Here is a 15,020-nt window from a genome sequence, read left to right on the forward strand (position 1 = left end):
AACAGTGTTGGAAATCACCACCAACATCTCCACAACCAGCTGACTTCAACAGTGTTGGAAATCACCACCAACATCTCCACAACCAGCTGACTTCAACAGTGTTGGAAATCACCACCAACATCTCCACAACCAGCTGACTTCAACAGTGTTGGAAATCACCACCAACATCTCCACAACCAGCTGACTTCAACAGTGTTGGAAATCACCACCAACATCTCCACAACCAGCTGACTTCAACAGTGTTGGAAATCACCACCAACATCTCCACAACCAGCTGACTTCAACAGTGTTGGAAATCACCACCAACATCTCCACAACCAGCTGACTTCAACAGTGTTGGAAATCACCACCAACATCTCCACAACCAGCTGACTTCAACAGTGTTGGAAATCACCACCAACATCTCCACAACCAGCTGACTTCAACAGTGTTGGAAATCACCACCAACATCTCCACAACCAGCTGACTTCAACAGTGTTGGAAATCACCACCAACATCTCCACAACCAGCTGACTTCAACAGTGTTGGAAATCACCACCAACATCTCCACAACCAGCTGACTTCAACAGTGTTGGAAATCACCACCAACATCTCCACAACCAGCTGACTTCAACAGTGTTGGAAATCACCACCAACATCTCCACAACCAGCTGACTTCAACAGTGTTGGAAATCACCACCAACATCTCCACAACCAGCTGACTTCAACAGTGTTGGAAATCACCACCAACATCTCCACAACCAGCTGACTTCAACAGTGTTGGAAATCACCACCAACATCTCCACAACCAGCTGACTTCAACAGTGTTGGAAATCACCACCAACATCTCCACAACCAGCTGACTTCAACAGTGTTGGAAATCACCACCAACATCTCCACAACCAGCTGACTTCAACAGTGTTGAAAATCACCACCAACATCTCCACAACCAGCTGACTTCAACAGTGTTGGAAATCACCACCAACATCTCCACAACAGCAGTGTCAACAGTGTTGAAAATCTCCACAAACAGCAGTCTTAGACAGTGTTGAAAATCTCCACCAACAGCAGTCTTAGACAGTGTTGGAAATCTCCACCAGCAGTCAACAGTGTTGAAAATCTCCACAGCAGTCTTAGACAGTGTTGTTGGAAATCTCCACAAACAGCAGTCTTAGACAGTGTTGGAAATCTCCACCACCAGCATCTTAGACAGTGTTGGAAATCTCCACAAACAGCAGTCAACAGTGTTGAAATCTCCACAAACAGCAGTCTTAGACAGTGTTGAAATCTCCACAAACAGCAGTCTTAGACAGTGTTGAAATCTCCACAAACAGCAGTCTTCACAGTGTTGGAAATCTCCACAAACAGCAGTCAGACAGTGTTGAAAATCTCACAAACAGCAGTCTTCACAGTGTTGGAAATCTCCACAAACAGCAGTCTTAGACAGTGTTGGAAATCTCCACAAACAGCAGTCTTAGACAGTGTTGGACATCTCCACAACAGCAGTCTTAGACAGTGTTGGAAATCTCCACAAACAGCAGTCAGACAGTGTTGGAAATCTCCACAAACAGCAGTCTTAGACAGTGTTCACCAACAGCAGTCTTAGACAGTGTGGAAATCTCCACTTCAACAGTGTTGAAAATCTCCACAAACAGCAGTCCAGCTGAAAATCTCTCAAACAGCAGTCTTAGACAGTGAGTGTTGAAATCTCTACAAACAGCAGTCAGACAGTGTTGAAAATCTCCACAAACAGCAGTCTTAGACAGTGTTGAAAATCTCTCAAACAGCAGTCTTAGACAGTGTTGAAATCTCCACAAACAGCAGTCAGACAGTGTTGGAAATCTCCACAAACAGCAGTCTTAGACAGTGTTGGAAATCTCCACAAACAGCAGTTCTTAGACAGTCTCCACAAACAGCAGTCTTAGACAGTGTTGGAAATCTCCAATCTCCAAACAGCAGTCAGACAGTGTTGGAAATCTCCACAAACAGCAGACTTTGGAAATCAACAGTGTTGGAAATCTCCACAAACAGCAGTCTTAGACAGTGTTGAAATCTCCAAACAGCAGTCTTAGACAGTGTTGGAAATCTCCACAAACAGCAGTCTCTCCACAGAGCAGTGTTGTTGAAATCTCCACAAACAGCAGTCTTAGACAGTGTTGGAAATCTCCACAAACAGCAGTCTTAGACAGTGTTGGAAATCTCCACAAACAGCAGTCTTAGACAGTGTTGGAAATCTCCACAAACAGCAGTCTTAGACAGTGTTGGAAATCTCTACAAACAGCAGTCGTAGACAGTGTTGAAAATCTCTACAAACAGCAGTCAGTGTTGTTGAAAATCTCCACAAACAGCAGTCTTAGACAGCAGTGTAGACAGTGTTGAAAATCTCCACAAACAGCAGTCTTAGACAGTAGAAATCTCCACAAACAGCATTCTTAGACAGTGTTGGAAATCTCCACAAACAGCAGTCTTAGACAGTGTTGGAAATCTCCACAAACAGCAGTCTTAGACAGTGTTGGAAATCTCCACAAACAGCAGTCTTAGACAGTGTTGGAAATCTCCACAAACAGCAGTCTTAGACAGTGTTGGAAATCTCCACAAACAGCAGTCTTAGACAGTGTTGGAAATCTCCACAAACAGCAGTCTTAGACAGTGTTGTTGAAATCTCCACAAACAGCAGTCTTAGACAGTGTTGGAAATCTCCACAAACAGCAGTCTTAGACAGTGTTGGAAATCTCCACAAACAGCAGTCTTAGACAGTGTTGGAAATCTCCACCAACAGCAGTCTTAGACAGTGTTGGAAATCTCCAGAAACAGCAGACAGTGTTGGAAATCTCCACCAACAGCAGTCTTAGACAGTGTTGAAATCTCCACAAACAGCAGTCTTAGACAGTGTTGGACAAAACAGTGTTGAAAAAACAGCAGTCTTAGACAGTGTTGGACAGCAGTCGTAGACAGTGTTGAAAATCTCTACAAACAGCAGTCGTAGACAGTGTTGGAAATCTCTACAAACAGCAGTCGTAGACAGTGTTGAATATCTCTACAAACAGCAGTCGTAGACAGTGTTGAAAATCTCTACAAACAGCAGTCGTAGACAGTGTTGAAAATCTCTACAAACAGCAGTCGTAGACAGTGTTGAAAATCTCTACAAACAGCAGTCGTAGACAGTGTTGAAAATCTCTACAAACAGCAGTCGTAGACAGTGTTGAAAATCTCTACAAACAGCAGTCGTAGACAGTGTTGAAAATCTCTACAAACAGCAGTCGTAGACAGTGTTGAAAATCTCTACAAACAGCAGTCGTAGACAGTGTTGAAAATCTCTACAAACAGCAGTCGTAGACAGTGTTGAAAATCTCTACAAACAGCGGTCGTAGACAGTGTTGAAAATCTCCACCAACAGCAGTCGTAGACAGTGTTGGAAATCGCCGCAACCAGCTGACTTCAACAGTGTTGAAAATCTCTACAAACAGCAGTCGTAGACAGTGTTGAAAATCTCTACAAACAGCGGTCGTAGACAGTGTTGAAAATCTCTACAAACAGCGGTCGTAGACAGTGTTGGAAATCTCCAGAAACAGCGGTCGTCGACAGTGTTGGCCATGTAGAATATCAAACCACAGCTTTGTCATGAATGATCCCATCCCTCCACTGTCTCCTGGATGACCTCTCAGCCCTGCCCACTGATGTGGTAGTGACCCGGGAGTTACTTCAACCTGGGATCACTGGCTAGCTCAGAACAACAGTAAGCCCACACCTCTGCTGACATTAACAAGAAGTCAAGGAACACTCTCAATCTGCAGACGATCATTTCATTCCAGGAAGACAAATAATCTGACCGACTATCAGACACAGCCCAGCTTGACCATGACTCATTGCAGAGAGCCAACAGAAGAGGGTGTAAAATATGTTTTCCGGCAGGAAGGAAGAAAGTGGAAGTTAGGTCTTAAATGTCTTGACTGCTGCCACCGGGAACCTGTGAATAGAGCTGAGAAGACGCAACACCAGATGGAACACATTTCACCAACCACACTAACCCTGGATGCCAACCCAACCCAACATGTGTCATAGTTAGGGCCATGTGTTTTGGTTAATCATATCAGAAGCCTAAGGATCTCTCAGTCTCAGAGCAGCATAGCAGGATGTCATTTAGGACAATGCGTTTCCGCTGCCTAACCTTTGCAGAAGGTGAGAGAAAGTGAAGTAGGAAGCTGAATAGAGAGAGACTGAATGAGAACGTAGACTTCACATCAATGACCTGAGGACCAATTTAGCCAGAGGTTCTTTGTGCTGCGACAGATCAGTCCTTTCTCTGAGTGGGGCCTGATGAGCTCCTTAAAGGTATGGAAGGAGGAGAGGAAGAGAGGTAGAGAGGAGGAGAGGTGGAGAGGAGGAGCGATAGAGAGGAGGAGAGGTAGAGAGGAGGAGAGGAGGAGCGATAGAGAGGAGGAGAGGTAGAGAGGAGGAGCGATAGATAGGAGGAGCGATGGAGAGGAGGAGAGGTAGAGAGGAGGAGAGGTAGAGAGGAGGAGAGGTAGAGAGGAGGAGAGGTAGAGAGGAGGAGAGGTAGAGGTAGAGAGGAGGAGAGGTAGAGAGGAGGAGAGGTAGAGAGGAGGAGGTAGAGAGGTAGAGAGGAGGAGAGGTAGAGAGGAGGAGAGGTAGAGAGGTAGAGAGGTGGAGAGGAGGAGAGGTAGAGAGGAGGAGAGGTAGAGAGGAGGAGAGGTAGAGAGGAGGAGAGGAAGAGAGGTAGAGAGGTAGAGAGGAGGAGAGAGGAGGGTAGAGAGGTAGAGAGGAGGAGAGGTAGAGAGGTAGAGAGGAGAGAGGTAGAGAGGGAGAGGTAGAGAGGAGAGGAGAGAGAGAGGAGGAGAGGTAGAGGTAGGAGGAGGAGAGAGGAGGAGGTAGGAGGAGAGGTAGAGAGGTAGGAGAGGTAGAGAGGTAGAGAGGTAGAGAGGTAGAGAGGTAGAGAGGTGGAGAGGTGGAGAGGTAGAGAGGAGGAGAGGTAGAGAGGTAGAGAGGTAGAGAGGAGGAGAGGTAGAGAGGTAGAGAGGAGGAGAGGTAGGAGGAGGTAGAGAGGTAGAGAGGGTAGGAGAGGTAGAGGAGGAGGAGAGGTAGAGAGGAGGAGAGGTAGAGAGGAGGAGAGGTAGAGAGGAGAGAGGAGGAGAGGTAGAGAGAGGAGGAGGTAGAGAGGAGGAGAGGTAGAGAGGAGGAGAGGTAGAGAGGAGGAGAGGTAGAGAGGTAGGAGGAGAGAGGAGAGAGGAGGAGAGGTAGAGAGGAGAGAGAGGAGAGGTAGAGAGGAGAGGTAGAGAGGAGAGGAGGAGAGGTAGAGAGGTAGAGAGGAGGAGAGGTAGAGAGGAGGAGAGGTAGAGAGGTAGGAGAGGAGAGGGTAGAGAGGAGGAGAGGTAGAGAGGAGGGAGAGGTAGAGGAGGAGAGAGGTAGAGAGGTAGAGAGGAGAGAGGTAGAGAGGTAGAGAGGAGGAGAGGTAGAGAGGTAGAGAGGAGGAGAGGTAGAGAGGAGGAGAGGTAGGAGAGGAGGAGAGGTAGAGAGGAGGAGAGGTAGAGAGGAGGAGAGGAGGAGAGGTAGAGAGGAGGAGAGGTAGAGAGGTAGAGAGGAGGAGAGGTAGAGAGGAGGAGAGGAAGAAAACACTTGACAAAACGTCTGTTCTCCAAGTCTCAGCCTCATCACCATGTGTCCCCCTGGATTTGAGTACAGACGTATGCTGGGATTCAAGCAAACCTGCAATGTGAATAGTAATATTGTTCATCTGCTACAAAACTGTCTTTCTTTTTTTTTAGGTGAATGACCGCCAAGACTAGGTTAAGTTAATAAGAGTAGTTTTCGACATGTCCAAAGACATTTGATGCAAATGTCTCTGAGGGGATGATGGCATTTCTTCCCACAGGGCAGGTTTTATGGACCACACTTTCAATGTTTGAGAAAATATATATTTTTGTTGTTCTTTTTAGGGGGGTTTGATGAGAAGTACATGGAACTTGTTTTACATGTGTTAATTCCTGCAGTAAGATTACATGGACCCACCACTGTGAGGTGGATGTTTTTCCTCTTGAAGGACAATCTTGGACAACAGGCTAATGTGTCCAGTTAGGAGAATAACAACAATGGCATCCTTTCCTTGTGCTGAGTTCTTCCCACAGGGCCCTTCTCCCTGTCCTTCAAACACAACTCAACACAACTCCAGATTACTGTTTGCTCCTGTCCTGTCCCTCTGTAATGACCAAAGACCCAGACATCCTGTCCTGTCCCTCTGTACTGGTCAAAGACCCAGACATCCTGTCCCTCTCTAATGACCAAAGACCCAGACATCCTGTCCTGTCCCTCTGTAATGACCAAAGACCCAGACATCCTGTCCTGTCCCTCTGTACTGGTCAAAGACCCAGACATCCTGTCCCTCTCTAATGACCAAAGACCCAGACATCCTGTCCTGTCCCTCTGTACTGGTCAAACACCCAGACATCCTGTCCTGTCCCTCTGTACTGGTCAAAGACCCAGACATCCTGTCCTGTCTCTCTGTACTGACCAAAGACCCAGACATCCTGTCCTGTCCCTCTCTACTGACCAAAGACCCAGACATCCTGTCCTTTCCCTCTGTACTGACCAAAGAACCAGACATCCTGTCCTGTCTCTATGTACTGACCAAAGACGCAGACTTCCTGTCCTGATGACAGCCTCTGTGTGTGTGTGTGTGTGCGTGCACGCATACATGTTTGTATGTACCCAGGACCAGACAGGGGACTGGAGAAAACATACATTTTAAACGATCTGTCTGAATGATGTTCCCTGTCCCTGCCCAGGATGATAATTGGGGTACGGTGGTCAACTTACGTCTATTGCCAGCTTTTCACATTTGCACTCCCTAATACTCTATATGGATATATGGGCAGCAGGTAGCCTAGTGGTTAGAGCATCGGGCCAGTAACCGAAAGGTTGCTAGATCCCTGAGCTGACAAGATAGAAATCTGTCATTCTGCTCCTGCACAAGGCAGTTAACCCACTGTTCCTAGGCTGCCATTGTAAATGAGAATTTGTTCTTAACTGACTTGCTTGGTTAAATTAAAAAGAAAAATAACTTGCTACTACGTACATGTGTTGCCCATTTTGGAAAAACCCCTTACTATAACCTTTCTCTCTCCTTTGCCATCTGACCTTTGATCCCTAGTAAGGTGCTGAAGGAGATCCCTCTGGGGGACCTGCGTCCTAACGAGACAGTCCAGGCATCCCAGGAGGCTCAGCTCCTGTCCCAGCTCCACCACCCAGCCATCATCACTTTTTACGGCAGCTTTCTGCATAGAGACTCCTTCTGCATCATCACTGAGTACTGTGAGGTAGGACTGATGTCTCCAGATCTCTTGGAATCTTTTGTGCTGTTGCAATCTCATCCACAACCTTGAATAATGCATTCATTCTCCAGTTCCCTCTGTCAGCTGGCATCAGGTCAGGGCATCAACCATGCAGTGAGGAAATATTCTCCGCCATCGGTCCGTTTTCAGTTTCCTCGTTTGACCTTGGCAGGGATCGTGTGTACCTTGCCACTGCATTCTCAGTTGTTATTTTCTGTCAGAAACATGTGAACTTTGCACATACACTGAATTGCGCCCGGGCTGGAATAATATATGATGGCCTTTCTCTTGCATTTCAAAGATGATAGTATAGAAAAACAAAAACAACATATTTTCTTTGTATGATCTTTTACCAGATCTAATTATATTCTCCTTCATTCATTTCACAGTTCCACAACCTTCAAAGTGTTTCCTTTCAAATGGTATCAAGAATATGCATATACATTTGAAGTCGGAAGTTTACATACACTTAGGTTGGAGTCATTAAAACTTGTTTTTCAACAACTCCACAAATTTCTTGTTAACAAACTATAGTTTTGGCAAGTCGGGTAGGACATCTACTTTGTGCATGACACAAGTCACTTTTCCAACAATTGTTTACAGACAGATTATTTCACTTCACAATTCCAGTGGGTCAGAAGTTTAGTTGTTGGTGCCTTTAAACAGCATGGAAAAACCCAGAAAATGATGTCATGGCTTTAGAAGCTTCTGATAGGCTAATTGACACCATTTGAGTCAATTGGAGGTGTACCTGTGAATGTATTTCAAGGCTTACCTTCAAACCCAGTGCCTCTTTGCTTGGCATCATGGGAAAATCATAATAATTATTTTGACTAGTTTTGTATGTGTATCTAATATATATATATTTATCTCATGTCATTGCTTACATTATGCATAAATAAGACCTTATAGATGCCAAGTCTTGGTCATGATATGGTTTCAATTTTTTAAATGTATTATTAGAAAATAATTGTAGACCTCCATAAGTCTGGTTCAACCTTGGGAGCAATTTCCAATCGCCTGAAGGTACCACGTTCATCTGTACAAACAATAGTACGCAAGTATAAAACACCATGGGACCACACAACCGTCATAACGCTCAGGAAGGAGACGCGTTCTGTCTTCTAGAGATGAACGCTGTCACTTTCTGACCTTTATTTCCTTTGTTTTGTCTTTATTTAGTATGGTCAGGGCGTGAGATTGATTGAGAATCATACTTAGGTAGCCTGGGATTCACCTTTGAGTTGTAGGTGTTTGTTTCCGTGTGAGTGTTTGTTGCCACACGGTACGGTTTCGGTTTCGTTCATGTTCACGTTTATTGTTTTGTATTTCATAGTGTTCAGTTTATATCTTAAAATAAACGTTATGGACACTTACCATTGGTCCTCCGATCCTTCTCGCTTCTCCTCCTCCTCAGAGGAGGAGTAATACCGTTACAGAAACACCCACCAACCAAGGACCAAGCAGCGTGGTAACAGGCAGCACCAGCAGGAGAGGCAGCGATACCTGGAGAGATGGACTTGGGAGGAGATTCTGGATGGCAAAGGACCTTGGACTCAGCCAGGGGAATATCGCCGTCCCAAAGCAGAGCTGGAGGCAGCGAAAGCAGAGAGGCGCCGGTGAGAGGAGGCAGCACAGCAGCGCGGCTGGAAGCCCGAGAGGCAGCCCCAAAAATGTATTGGGAGATGGCACACAGGGAGTGTGGCGAGTTCAGGTAGGAGACCTGCGCCAACTTCCCGTGCTTACCGGAGAGCGAGAGGGACCGGGCAGGCACCGTGTTATGCGGTGGAGGGCACAGTTTCCCCAGTGCGTGTGGATAGCCCGGTGGATAGCTCCTCGTATCGTCTGGGCTAGAGTGGGCATCGAGCCAGGTGCCATGGAGCTGGCTCTACGCATTTGGTCTCCAGTGCGTCTCCTCGGGCCGGCGTACATGGCACCAGCCTTACGCATGGTGTCCCCGGTTCGCCAGCACAGCCCAGTGTGGGCTATTCCACCTCGCCGCACTGGCCTGGCTACGGGGAGCATTCAACCAGGTAAGGTTGGGCAGGCTCGGTGCTCAAGAGCTCCAGTGCGCCTGCACGGTCCGGTCTACCCAGTGCCACCTCCATGCACCAGCCCTCCGGTGGCAGCCCCCCGCACCAGGCTGTCTCTCCATCATCTGCCTACAAGTGCTCCCGCCTGTCCAGCGCTGCCAGAGCCTTCCTCCTCTCAGCACTGTCAGAGACTCCCGTCTGTCCTGAGCCGCCAGAGTCTCCAGTCTGTCCTGAGCCGCCAGAGTCTCCCGTCTGTCCTGAGCCGCCAGAGTCTCCCGTCTGTCCTGAGCCGCCAGAGTCTCCCGTCTGTCCTGAGCCGCCAGAGTCTCCCGTCTGTCCTGAGCCGCCAGAGTCTCCCGTCTGTCCTGAGCCGCCAGAGTCTCCCGTCTGTCCTGAGCCGCCAGAGTCTCCCGTCTGTCCTGAGCCGCCAGAGTCTCCCGTCTGTCCTGAGCCGCCAGAGTCTCCCGTCTGTCCTGAGCCGCCAGAGTCTCCCGTCTGTCCTGAGCCGCCAGAGTCTCCCGTCTGTCCTGAGCCGCCAGAGTCTCCCGTCTGTCCTGAGCCGCCAGAGTCTCCCGTCTGTCCTGAGCCGCCAGAGTCTCCCGTCTGTCCTGAGCCGCCAGAGCCGCCAGTCTGTCCTGAGCCGCCAGAGCCGCCAGTCAGCCAGGAGCCGCCAGAGCTGCCAGTCAGCCAGGAGCCCTGACCTCAATCCTATAGAAAATTAGTGGGCAGAACTGAAAAAGCGTGTGCGAGCAAGGAGGCCTACAAACCTGACTCAGTTACACCAGCTCTGTCAGGGGGAATGGGCCAAAATTCACCCAACTTATTGCGGGAAGCTTTTGGAAGGCTACCTGAAACGCTTGACCCAAGTTAAACAGTTTAAAGGCAATGCTACCAAATACTAATTGAGTGTATGTAAACTTCTGACCCACTGGGAACGTGATGAAGGAAATAAAAGCTGAAATAAATAATTCTCTCTACTATTATTCTGACATTTCAAATACTTAAAATAAAGTGGTGATCCTAACTGACCGGAGACAGGGAATTTTTACGAGGATTCAATGTATGTGTATGTAACCTTCCGACGTCAACTGTGCTTTCTTCAGGTCATGAGCCACAGACAGTTAGATTTGGGTATGTCATTTTAGGGGAATTAAAAAAAGGGTCCAATCCTTAACACCTGCCCTTTCCACAACACGGACTGACCAGGTGAATCCAGGTGAATCCAGGTGAATCCAGGTGAATCCAGGTGTAAGTTAAGATCTCTTGTTGATGTCACTTGTTAAATCCACTTTAATCAGTGTTGATGAAGGGGAGGAGACAGGTTAAATTGTTAAGCTTGGAGACAATTGAGACATGGATTGTCTATTTGTGCCATTCAGGCGGTGAATGGGCAAGAAAATATTTAAGTGTCTTTAAACGGGGTACGGTAGTAGGTGCCTGGTGGGGGTGGAGGGGGGGGGGTGCAACTCAATATTAGGAAGGTGTTCCTAATGTTTGGTATACTCAGTGTATATTTCAACATAGCATGTCATTGTTATTCAAGGTAGAACAAATGTACAGAATCATCTACACACACCTTATTCAATACTGCATTATCACAGCATTAAAATAGGACTATAGAAGGCCACAGATGTATGATTTTCATTTGATCACCATGTTGCAGGAGAACTTTCCAGGAAATGTCAAATGTGTAGTGTGTTTTTCATTTCCCCTTTGAAATGTCATACTTGATTTTCCTTTATGAAAAATGTATCAACCCCTACAAAAATGTCCATGAATTATAATCACATAATTCACATTTTCCTGCTGTAGCAAACTGGCTCAAATTAGGATCCTACATGTGTATATGGACGTTTTGATCCCGTCATGCTCTTATCGTGTTATAAAGTCATGGCTTCGTGATTTTCTTATATAACACTATGGCTTGGAATCACTCCATACAGAGCGAACATGATTACATGGTCACTGTGGTTCCCTGCACCAGAGCAGCACACCTCTCTCTTCAAACTGTAGCCCTGTAGGTGTTCCAAGCTAGAGAGAGGTCACGGGGAAATGTCTGAAGTGTCAGAGCATGGAACAAGTGATTGATCTGTGCCCCCTCCTTCTCCGCCCCCGTCCTCTCGCTCTCTCCCCGTTTTTCTTTTCAACTTGTCAAAGTGTTTGCTGTATAGATTACAGCAGGTAGGGGTTCTGTCCTTCAGTCTTTCTCCTACTAGATTACAGCTGTAGGGGTCCTGTCCTCCAGTCTTTCTCAAACTAGATTACTGCAGGTAGGGGTCCTGTCCTCCAGTCTTTCTCAAACTAGATTACAGCAGGTAGGGGTCCTGTCCTCCAGTCTTTCTCAAACTAGATTACAGCAGGTAGGGGTCCTGTCCTCCAGTCTTTCTCCTACTAGAGTACAGCAGGTAGGGGTCCTGTCCTCCAGTGTTTCTCCACCTACAGTAGAGTACAGCAGGTAGGGGTCCTGTCCTCCAGTCTTTCTCCTACTACAGTAGATTACAGCAGGTAGGGGTCCTGTCCTCCAGTCTTTCTCCTACTACAGTAGAGTACAGCAGGTAGGGGTCCTGTCCTCCAGTCTTTCTCCTACTAGATTACAGCAGGTAGGGGTCCTGTCCTCCAGTCTTTCTCCTACTACAGTAGAGTACAGCAGGTAGGGGTCCTGTCCTCCAGTCTTTCTCCTACTCAGTAGATTACAGCAGGTAGGGGTCCTGTCCTTCTCCTACTACAGTAGAGTACAGCAGGTAGGGGTCCTACTACAGTAGATTACAGCAGGTAGGGGTCCTGTCCTCCAGTCTTTCTCCTACTACAGTAGATTACAGCAGGTAGGGGTCCTGTCCTCCAGTCTTTCTCTCCAGTAGATTATAGCTAGAGTCTTTCTCCTACTACAGTAGAGTACAGCAGGTAGGGGTCCTGTCCTCCAGTCTTTCTCCTACTACAGTAGATTATAGCAGGTACGGGTCCTGTCCTCCAGTCTTTCTCCTACTACAGTAGATTACAGCAGGTAGTGTCACGCCTTGGTCTTAGTATTTTGTGTTTTCTTTTTTATTTGTTCAGGCCAGGGTGTGACATGGGGTTATTGTATTTTCGTATTGGGGTTTGTAGTATTTGGGATCGTGGCTGTGTAGGGGTGTTGCATAGGCTTGGCTGCCTGAGGCGGTTCACAATCAGAGTCAGGTGATTCTCGTTGTCTCTGATTGGGAATCGTATTTAGGTAGCCTGGTTTTCGCATTGTATTTCGTGGGTGATTGTTCCTGTCTCTGTGTAGTTTCACCAGATAGGCTGCAATTAGGTTTCACGTTCCGTTTGTTGTTTTGTGTTTTGTATAGTTATTTCATGTGTCACTTTTTTCATTAAAGTCATGAGTAACCACCACGCTGCATTTCGGTCCGACTCTCTTTCTACAAACGAAGAACGACGTTACAGGTAGGGGTCCTGTACTCCAGTCTTTCTCCTACTACAGTAGATTACAGCAGGTAGGGGTCCTGTCCTCCAGTCTTTCTCCTACTACAGTAGATTACAGCAGGTAGGGATCCTGTCCTCCAGTCTTTCTCCTACTACAGTAGATTACAGCAGGTACGGGTCCTGTCTTCCAGTCTTTATCCTACTAGATTACAGCAGGTAGGGGTCCTGTCTTCCAGTCTTTCTCAAAAATATCATGGTGTATAAGACACCTGTCTGATTGGCGCCTGTCTGAGTGGACTGATCCATTGTGGAGGCCGTGGGGATGGCACAGTCCATCAGTCTAAGAGATGTGCTACTGAAATTGTGTATGGTCATATTATGTAAGAACCATGATGCAACACAAATCAAAATGCAAATTATTTTATAGCAAATGTGCTTTCTCCCACATTGGATAGTGGTTACTGTCCTGAAACACATCAGGTTCTGAAACACATCAGTGTGCTGTTGAATTTGCATTTTTTTCTAGACCATGTTGCTATGTGCATAATAGCAAAGTTAACCAGCATATTGGTGTTGAGAACAATGTGGCGGAGGCAGCAGCGGAGTCAGGAGATGAGAAAACAACCTTAATTGTCTAAGAAAAGTGAGGAGAGAGGAAACTCCAACTTAATTAGGTCTATAATCAACAGCCAAACTGTTAAATGTGCCTGGCTTTGTAAATCTTCCATATATATCTACAGAAATAAGACAGATCCTGCTTCTGTTGTCTGTTTGACTGTTTGTTTAATAGCCTATTGATTCTGTGAGCAATAAGCCTTACGCAACCACATGTCGAATAAACAATTCCACAAATTTGTCTGTTTTTAATCTTTGCTATGCTGTAATAAAGGCTTTACACTTTTTTTCATTAGACCAGCCTCTCTGGCATTATTTATCATTTATTTCATATTGTATACTCTGTTCCAAATTGTCCCCAAAATTATATTTATAATATATTTTTTAAATATCCCTCCTTTTTCCTTGATCTCCTTCTTGTTGTTATTATTACTATTATTATGATGAGCATGATAATTATAATAATAAGTCATATCATTATAATTAGTAGGCTTAGTATAGCAGCTGCTGTTACGGTTTTCATGTGGTGAAGGAGAGTCGGACCAAACTGCAGCGTGTAGATTGCGATCCATGTTTAATAAACAATGTAGACACGAAAAAAACACAAACACTACAAAACAATAAACGTAACGAAAACCGAAACAGCCTATACTTTGTGTAAACTAACACAGAACAAGGACATCGGGACACTAAGGACAATCACCCACGACAAACTCAAAGAATATGGCTGCCTAAATATACCTGCCTCTGATTGAGAACCACTCCAGACAGCCATAGACCTTTGCTAGAACACCCCACTAGCTACAAATCCCAGTATATACATACCAAAACCCCAAGACAAAACACACCACAATACAAAAACCCCATGCCACACCCTGGCCTGACCCAATACATAAAGATAAACACAAAATACTTCGACCAGGGCGTGACAGCAGCCTTGTATAATCACCATTGAGTTGTAGGCCTAAGAGCGCATCCTGTTTAGTCTTAATACTGTAACTTACTGAGGCCTTAGGCCTATATTTCAACACTTTTATAGGCTACAATAAATAGGCCTAAACTCCCCCATTTAGTAAATTGCGTTCACAAATATATGTGACTGTTTTTAGTCTTTGCTGTAATAAAGGCTTTACAAGAAAAAAACTCAAATTGCTACAATAGACTCTCTATTACGCTTGTAATTTATTTGATGTTGTTTACATTGTTCCAAATGGTAAGAAATGTTGTATTGTAATCTAACAGCAGCTGTTTGGCAGAGACATAATATACATGAAGCGCTGGCTCCTTACCTTCTTTTTCTTGATCTCCAGGATTTTCCACAACTTGTCAAATTTATTCCTCACATCTGAACTCCCCTTTTACCTCCTGAGCAACCAGTAAACATTCTTTTGTTTGTCAGTTTGTTTGTCACTTCCTGTGCATCCATTTTGCTGTCATGCGTTACGGTGTTCAGAGTTTGTTATAAGCAGTTTATTGATGTGATTCTGATATGCTATAGGTCAGGCCCTATTAGTCATGTGCATGCCATGCATACATGTGTCACGTAAAGAGAGTGAGGGTTCAGGGAATAGGGAATGTTTTACATAACTTTTCAGAAATGGCTGTAATTATGTTGCAGCAACATTGACAGTACAATACACACTGT

General features: G+C 45.9%; 1 pseudogene; it reads left to right on the forward strand.

Moving 5' to 3' along the window:
* The window catches only part of LOC124005912, a 67,358-nt pseudogene that overhangs the window by 12,158 nt on the left and 40,180 nt on the right, over window positions 1–15,020 (forward strand).

Source organism: Oncorhynchus gorbuscha, linkage group LG19 (genome assembly GCF_021184085.1).
Source record: "Oncorhynchus gorbuscha isolate QuinsamMale2020 ecotype Even-year linkage group LG19, OgorEven_v1.0, whole genome shotgun sequence".
In the NCBI taxonomy this organism is placed as follows: Eukaryota; Metazoa; Chordata; class Actinopteri; order Salmoniformes; family Salmonidae; genus Oncorhynchus; species Oncorhynchus gorbuscha.